General features: G+C 37.1%; 1 long non-coding RNA gene across 1 annotated transcript; it reads left to right on the top strand.

Annotated features, from left to right (window-relative positions):
• Positions 1–5,890: 5,890 nt before the first annotated feature.
• On the top strand, positions 5,891–6,823 carry LOC113029802 (uncharacterized). The gene is made up of 2 exons (XR_003273504.2): positions 5,891–6,060; positions 6,397–6,823. It is a non-coding gene; the product is annotated as an uncharacterized LOC113029802 (long non-coding RNA).
• Positions 6,824–8,436: the final 1,613 nt, after the last annotated feature.

Here is an 8,436-nt window from a genome sequence, read left to right as displayed (position 1 = left end):
TCAAATTGGTGCAACCCACATTCAAAACCCACAAATGCATCCCCCCCAATGGGGAACTTATAGGGGAAATAAACAGGCATTCCAACAATATAATACTTACCAAGAAGAATTGCCACCACAATCTGTTTTCATTAATTAACCAAAACACAAAGGTCCTTATTTTTTGTACTTAATTAGAAAGGATTACTGTTGAAATGTAAGTTTAAGAAACATTTGAAAGTACAATTATCTTAAATCTACCGGTATACTTCTAACCGCTTAGAATTTTGTTGGAGAAAACATTTCCATGAACACATGAATATTCAACTACTCCAATGTATTCATGCTTGAGGATGTAAACAGAAAACAAATTTTCCAAATAAGAACAACCTTGCCCTTTTCTGGATGCATTACTTTAGTTTTCCCCACATCACTGGAGGGTCTTTTTAAATAAATATTTATAAAATATAAAACCCTCTCAGTCTATCACACAATTATTGACCCCAGAATTTTTGGACGCTACCAGACATTTAAATGGATAAAGTTTAATCACTTTTTCTGCAGCTTCTCCACCAAACAAACTAATAATTTTGCCGTCATGGAACCCCACTGGTTCTGTTTACTGAAACGCATTCGCAGTGCAGTGTTATGCACACAAAACACATCCCACTGTGTGAATACTGTTGTGTCAGTAGATTCTTCCATGCCATAGATCTCTAAGGCTGATCAATGCAAAAACAAGCAACTAGATGCTTCTTGCACGGCCATTTGATGTCAATTTAATATCTGCATTTCAAATATCTCTTTATCACATCGCCAGGACAGCTGATGGCCAGCCCTAAGAAGGATGTAATTTCCTTCATCTCCAGTACAAGCTTAAATGTGCTGGCTTGTCAGAAAACAAGATACATTTTAAAAAGTGTCCACTGAATTAAAATCCCTTCTTTCATTTTTTAGATTTCAGATTAAGTATTAAGCAAAACTGATATGAAAAGAGTGCTGATGAGGGTGCAAGCAAGAATGATTTAGTTCCTAGTTTTAAGCTGCACAGATACTTGAGGAAAAGAAGCAAATCCAGCCATTCAGTTAAAGCAGGTGGAATACAATTCAGCTTACTAGAGACTAGAGAGTATAAAGCTAGCTTACAGAAGGGAGCAATAAAATGCAAACAAAAATCTAAATTGCAGGGAAAAAGATTTGAAAAAACAAAACAGTCAGAAATGGCAAGTTTTTAGGAGTGATGCAAGTGGCTTGAATTTATACACAGTTGCTTGATGAAAAACAAGTGTGGCTTGATGAGGTAATGAGGGGCAGATGTGCAGGGAGGCGCAGGCTGGGTGATTAGCAGGAGAACTGAATAGGGGCCAATTGGGAAAAAATGAGGAATGGCTTGGTCTTGAAAGGCTGAAAGTAAAGAGTTAAGATTCAGTTTAACGTTATAGTCATTTCTGTACATAGTCCAAAGGAACAGAAAATTTTACAGATATTTTTTTAAAGGTGAGAAGCAACGAAGTACAAATACTTTGAGAATTTCAAATGAAAGGTTTTAAATAGCTCAACAAATGTCAGCAAACAAACTGTTCGTGAACAGTCACATGTGTCTGTGATTTAAATGTCCAGCTGCTTTATTTCTCAGGGATTGAAAAGAATTTGACTTAACTTCAGTCAGAGATTGAAAAACATGTAAGAAAAATATAATTGTGTGTGTGTGTATGTATGTATTAGGGGTGCAACGATACACAAAATTCACGGTTCGGTTCGATACTTTGGTGTCACGGTTCGATATTTTTTTCGATACAAAAAATGTTCATGCCTTTTTAATTTGTCATTTATTAAAATTATAAATATATATTTTAACTCAAAAGTACAGTTTTTAAATTAAATTTTGCTGAAACAAAGTAATAAAAAATAAATCTGATGGAGAAATCACTCATCTTTGGAAAAGAGAGTTAATTACAGAGAAATGGCTCTTTCCAAAATAAAAGCTATACTATACGCTTCTTCTGGGCTATTTTCTTAGCAGCATATTAAACATATCAGGTCCCCATAAGGAGAATCATGTGCTAACGGCTGTCTAAATGACTCGGGTAAAGTTTGTAGCATGCGTGCTTGTTGTTTTTGTCTGCTTCCACTTGTCTTTGCACTAGGATGATGTCGGAGTAAATGTGCAGTCATATTCCTTGTGTTTCCACTAGTGCTGTCAGCGTTAATATCATTAAAATGACGTTAACGACACAACACGGCAAATCTCCGTTAACGAGCTACCGCGGATCGCCCCGTGCGTGGGGCTGGACTGCGTCCATGACGCGCTTACCTTCAGGGTCATACGTCACATGAAAACCAAGATAGTTCCAAACGCCAGATCTGAATGAGGGTGGGGGAGGTTCAATTTGCCATGTTGCAACAAGAGCTTAACTTCTGTCTGCTAGCTTGCCCTGCGCTCAGTGAATCTGCGTTCGACTAGTCCGCCTAGGCTGCACTGTCGAGTGCAGATCCACTGAGCGCTCAAGACAGACAGTATCGTCAGAAGAAAAGTTGATCAAATAAATTTTGTATTGTTCGATACACATGCGTACCGAACCGAAAGCACTGTATCGAACGGTTCAATATCGATACGAGTATTGTTGCACCCCTAGTGTGTGTGTATGTATGTATGTATGTATGTATATATATATATATATATATATATATCTCAGTTCTTCACTAAATTCTAGCTTTACCAAATCACTCATGAAAGTTCATATAACATCTGCTTGTATCTTGATGAATTTGTTTGGCTACATCCAAAAATAGCAGTAACACTACAAATTATTCTGACTCATTTCGAAGTGATTTTAGGGCTGCCTGCTGAATACCACGTTAACCCATGACTATACTAATTTTCTATTAGGCATGATGTCACCCATCTACAATGTAGACTGTTGCCTACATCGTAGAGCTTTTTTTAAATTCCATTTGCTTCATCTCTTCATACAGCAGATGTTGAATCTGTGTACATTCATTAGAATGTATAAAATATAATAAATAAAGAATAAAGTTTGTATGGTACTTGCTACTTTCATACTAGAGGCAGCCATCAAGAAATTGATACACTAATAATCAATAATCATCTTTCTTTGCCATTCTAATGTTCGATTTAAACTTCATTGGGTTATCTTCACATGCCTAAATGCATGTTGCTGTAATTTGATTGTCTGGTTATTTATTTGTATTAAACTGCAGCTAAGAAGTGATGTGTTAGTGTAGATACCTCACAAATGGCCTCTTTCCTTTAGCCTCGATGTAAACAACTTTTTTTTTAGCTTTTAAGGGTACATAATTATTTTATCACTCAGCTTTTCTCTTTGCTTGATTCAAATATCGTCCTCTGATTATTAGTTTGCACTTTTGCAAGGAGTGCCAATCAGCCAGCTGTCCCACTTTGTGTGCCTTGTAGTGTCTTGGCTTGAGAAACTGTCAAATTTAGTGAAGAAAAGAGTAGGAGCTTTTTAACTTCAGACTAAACATGAAGGGCCCCCAAGTGTGTGATTAGAAAACTTCAGCATCTTGTTTTATAGACATGCAAACGCTGCAGCTCAGACTCTCTCTTATCAGCTGGTAGAAAAGACAAAAACACAACTATTTATAACATAAATTACCAGAAGACAGATCATTTTGCAGTGTGGCTCAACAGTATGAATACTTCAGCTCTGATTCACAGGAAAAGCTATTTGTACACTTTCAGTGTCAAAACATCTCCAATATAATTATTTTGTACCATTACACCATGTTATGCTGGAATAGTGAATCTCCCCTACTACTATTAGTAAAATTCACAAAATAGTGAAGCATTTTTCTTAAAAGTACTAACTAATTGTACATTTCTGTGTTTAAAAGTAGTTTATAAATTCTAACGTTAACTAAAGCTATCAAAAGAATGTGGAGAAACAAGCTCTATTACTTAATCTAAATAAATAATAATAAATAAAATTTTATTTATACAGCACCTTTCTAGAGAGAGTCACAAAGTACTGCACATAAGATAACAAATAATAAAAGGTAAAACAGACAATACAAACAATACAACAATACAATACAAGCAGGCAAAAATTAATCAAAAGCAGTTTTAAAAAGGTAAGTTTTGAGCTGTTTTTTTTTAAAAACAACTACTGAGTCCACAGTTCTTAAGGTTTGGGGGAGAGAATTCCACAACCTAGGGGCCACAGTGGCAAAAGCTCTATCACCCTTAGTTCTGATCAGGGCTTACTTTCATAGCAAGTAAGCCCTGATCAGATGACGTCAGGGACCTTCTAGGGACATAGGGCTGTAGCAGATCGGAGACTGTGCCAGTCCATGCAAAGCTCTAAAATGTATAATGTTCATTTGTGTTAATATGAATGCAACCACATATGGAAGTAGTGCAAAACAGAGGTATGATGCTGAAAGGCCTATGTATATGTATATATTGTACTATTCTTAGTTAGCGTATTGTCTGTCTTGTTAATGTTTGTTTATAATGGAGCACTGTAACAAAAAAATAATTTCCCCCAGGGATCAATAAAGTATTCTGATTCTGATTCTGATGATTGATTCTAAAGGACTCCCTGGTACCCTATTGTCACAGGTGCCTTGAGGGTGACAGGATGAGGAAGTAGTGAGAAAATGGAGATAATGTTCAGCGGTCAAAGGGGCCTTGAGATACTCAGATGTGTGCAATGTTTGTTTATATTTGTATTTATGAGACAAGACAGAGACAATATGTTAAATCTGAAATTGAAGTTGTTTTGGGGTATGTGAAGAATGCCATATGCAAAAAACGTGGTATTTGCTTATTGCCCAATATTGCTTCTTTATTCATGACAAAACTAATTTACACTGAGGGGAAAAAATCTTGTAAAGAGAATTCCCTCTTATGAAATATCTGAAGCAAATAAGATTATAAAAAGGAAGGCTATGGCAACATTTCCTAATATAATAGGATGAGAACTGAGGAAGTCATATGAATGCAGAGAGACTGAAATAATGGTAAAAAATTATATGAGAAGTTTTGCAGTAGGTATTCACTTATGGCATTATCGTGGGCATCTGCTTAGGTTGAGTCTGGCAGCCTTATGTTTGAACTTGAAAAATATATTACAAACACTTTGAGTGAAAGATGCATCTGGCATTGTCAATAAGTGGGAATTCCTCAATGAGTCATGGCATCAGCAAAGAAAACCAAGAAACTATTTATCGAATAGATGCTGTAGTAAAATATCTCTATTAAAAATATTAAAAAATCAATTAGTCTTTTTACAAGATTTGTAAGAATCTAGGTCTAATTTTTGCAACTTACAGAAAATTTTGGTATTTTGTAAATTCCTTGGCTGACTCTGTCTTGTGTTTTCTTTTTAAGAACTATAACAGAAAGCATATGCAAACAAATATCAACTTTTATTCAATGCAAAATAGGATATCAATATTTTTCTCTTCATTATTTTCCCATGCTTTGATCTTTTCATTGCATATACCGAGGCCCCTACTGATGCTGCTTGCTTGTGCCTGGCTCTGAGCTCTAAGCCTTTTTGCCTTTGTAAGGTTATTTAAAATGTCCACTTTCAGTATATCATTATAAAATAAGCTTCCATGCAAAAGACATGTTAGTGCGTTGCCGCAAGTGTACGCGCGACTGTTTACCTTTGGTGCTCATTCATGAAATGGACCAACTCGTAATCTCACCTATGACAGGCTGACTGGCAGGTCACTAGAAATGGGCTGATACCAGTTCCCTGCCTGAAGACATGAAATGGAATGGTACTTTTTTAAACAGATTGTATGTCTGGCTAAATATCCATTGTACAAAAGGCCAGCCAGTTCGCAGAACTCATGAACGGAGCCACATCTGCGGAGTAAGATATCAGCATACTGCTGCCGTTTAGCCAATGAGCGGTGAGGCAACCCATTCTCTTCGCCAATCAGAAGACACAATTCTACCTCATCACTACGCACACGTCGACGCAGAGAGTTCGGTCGGAGCTGCAGGTGGGAAGAGTCAGCAGAGTTTACTCACCGTGTGGATTTTCGTTCCTTCTAATGCTGTTAGCGGTGTGCGTCCATGAGACTGTAAGTTTCTGTGTTTTATCGTGTTTGTTCTTTGCTGCGGCCATTATCCTCCCTTGTTTAATCCTTGGCGCACACTTTGTTTACCGATTGTTACTGCCGTTTACTGCGAAGCAGCCTCTGCCGTGCGGTCATTAAGGGACCGTCACTAATTTCTCATGTTAGCTCTAATGTAAAGTGCCTAGTTAGGATTTATGTAAATAGTAAAATTAGCATTTGTTGACACTCCCTTATTTTGGTTGAATGTTCCACTATCCAGTATTGTTTGTATTGTTGTATTACACATTTAATTCACTCTGTTCACCTAATTATGGAAGACTTTTATGTTCTTTCCAACAGAAACCACACCATCACTCACCACACGGCATATAGCATTTTACAGTCTGTTAAATCCCCTCACTCACATTATGGATGTGTGCTTCGGATTCTTGCTAAATAAATGAGTGAACGACAGATACCTGAGTGGCAGTGGATTTTGTGGATATGCCATCTGTTCTTATCGGACAACCCTGTTGAGATTGTGGATTCTTAGAGTCAGCACCTTATCATCTACATCAGTCACAGTCAGGAGGTCAAGTCCATCCCACTTACAGTGACCTCCTCCATTACATCCATGTTTTTTACACTGCTTATATGATTCAGCCTTTCATATGCAAATGTGAAATTGGTTGCTTAATCTGGATTATGCATGATTAACAAGACAGCTTGAAACCAATGTAACATAACTTATCTTGCTAATAACCACCAAATAAACCTCCAACTCGAATAATGGTCTCTTTGAGCCTTCCTTTACTAGACATACAGCAAACACACTACTCAGATCCATCCTTATTGCTCTGGTCATATGAAGTCACAACAATACATACTTAATAAAGTGACGCAAACCATCAATCGTGTAGTGATGACCGAACATTTCCCCTATGCTGAATATAAGCTAGACAAAGAAGTATTGAATCAACCCTCCCCTGAGGTCTAAGCAACATTTCTCTTATGTCATAATGTATTGTGTAACCATATTTTCTTACTCTACTGTGTCTTTCTTTGTAGCTCTTTCAACATCCTAGATGTGAATTTCCAGAAAGGTTAAAAGAGAATTCAGCTATCCCAGTACTCAGTTACTCATAATAAAGAATGAGTTGACTGGTACTCTCTACAACTACTTCACATCGCTGACAGCTGCATCAAGGGAAATGAAACCAAATAAATGTTGCCACACATTAAAATATGAATTATTTTCTAATAAATGGAGGACAATAAAGCCAATAAGCATAGTCTGAAATTCACCAATTTGCTAAATAGCAAAAAATCCTGCGGATTCAGCTACCTCCCTCAATCAACATTTCATTGAGAGTTTTACCTCATTGATCTGATGGTTCCTTGAGGAGGCTTTTATATTGTGCTGATGCTGAGGGGAGTGCTTTTGGCGATATTTGCTTTCAAATACAGCAATACTGCTCATGAAAGCTGGTTTAGAGACCACATTATTTTGTATTTACGTCACGCAAATGAGGAACAGTGCCAATTATAATATTAGTGTGCATTTTATGAAGCACACTAATACTGATGCCGCTTGTTTGTGGCTGGCTCTGTGCACTTTAGCTATATATACATACACATACATATATATATATATATATATATATATATATATACACATACATATATACACATACACATATATATACACATTCACACACACGTATATATAAATATATATATATGTATATATATATATATACATATATATATACACATATATACTAGGGGTGCAACGATACTCGTATCGATATTGAACCGTTCGATACAGTGCTTTCGGTTCGGTACGCAAATGTATCGAACAATACAAAATTTATAATTTATTTTATCAACTTTCCTTCTGACAATGCTGTCTGTGTTGAGCGCTCAGTGAATCTGCGTTTGACTACTCCACCTAGGCTGCACTGTCGAGCGCAGATCCACTGAGCGCTCAACACAGACAGCATCATCAGAAGGAAGAGCGCAGGGCAAGCTAGCAAGACAGAAGTTAAGCTCTCCTTGCAACATGGCAAATTGAACCTTCCCCACCCTCATTCAGATCTGGCGTTTGGAATTATTTTGGTTTTCATGTGACGTATGACCCTGAAGGTAAGCGCATCATGGACTAAAGTAAAACAGTATGTTGGATGTGCCACGCAATGCTTAATTACATGGGTGGGAACTAGTGTGTTAGCGCAGTTAGCTCGTTAACGTGTTGGCCATCTAGCCCCATGCACGGGGCGATCAGGGGTAGCTCGTTAACAGAGATTTGCCGTGTTGTGGCGTTAAGGTCATTTCAACGATATTAACCTGAAAGCACTAGTGGGAACACAACGAATATGACTGCACATTTACATCATCCTA

The sequence above is a fragment of the Astatotilapia calliptera genome, chromosome 9 (genome assembly GCF_964374335.1).
Source record: "Astatotilapia calliptera chromosome 9, fAstCal68.1, whole genome shotgun sequence".
Lineage (NCBI taxonomy): Eukaryota > Metazoa > Chordata > Actinopteri > Cichliformes > Cichlidae > Astatotilapia > Astatotilapia calliptera.
This window is presented reverse-complemented; position numbering and strand designations above follow the sequence as displayed.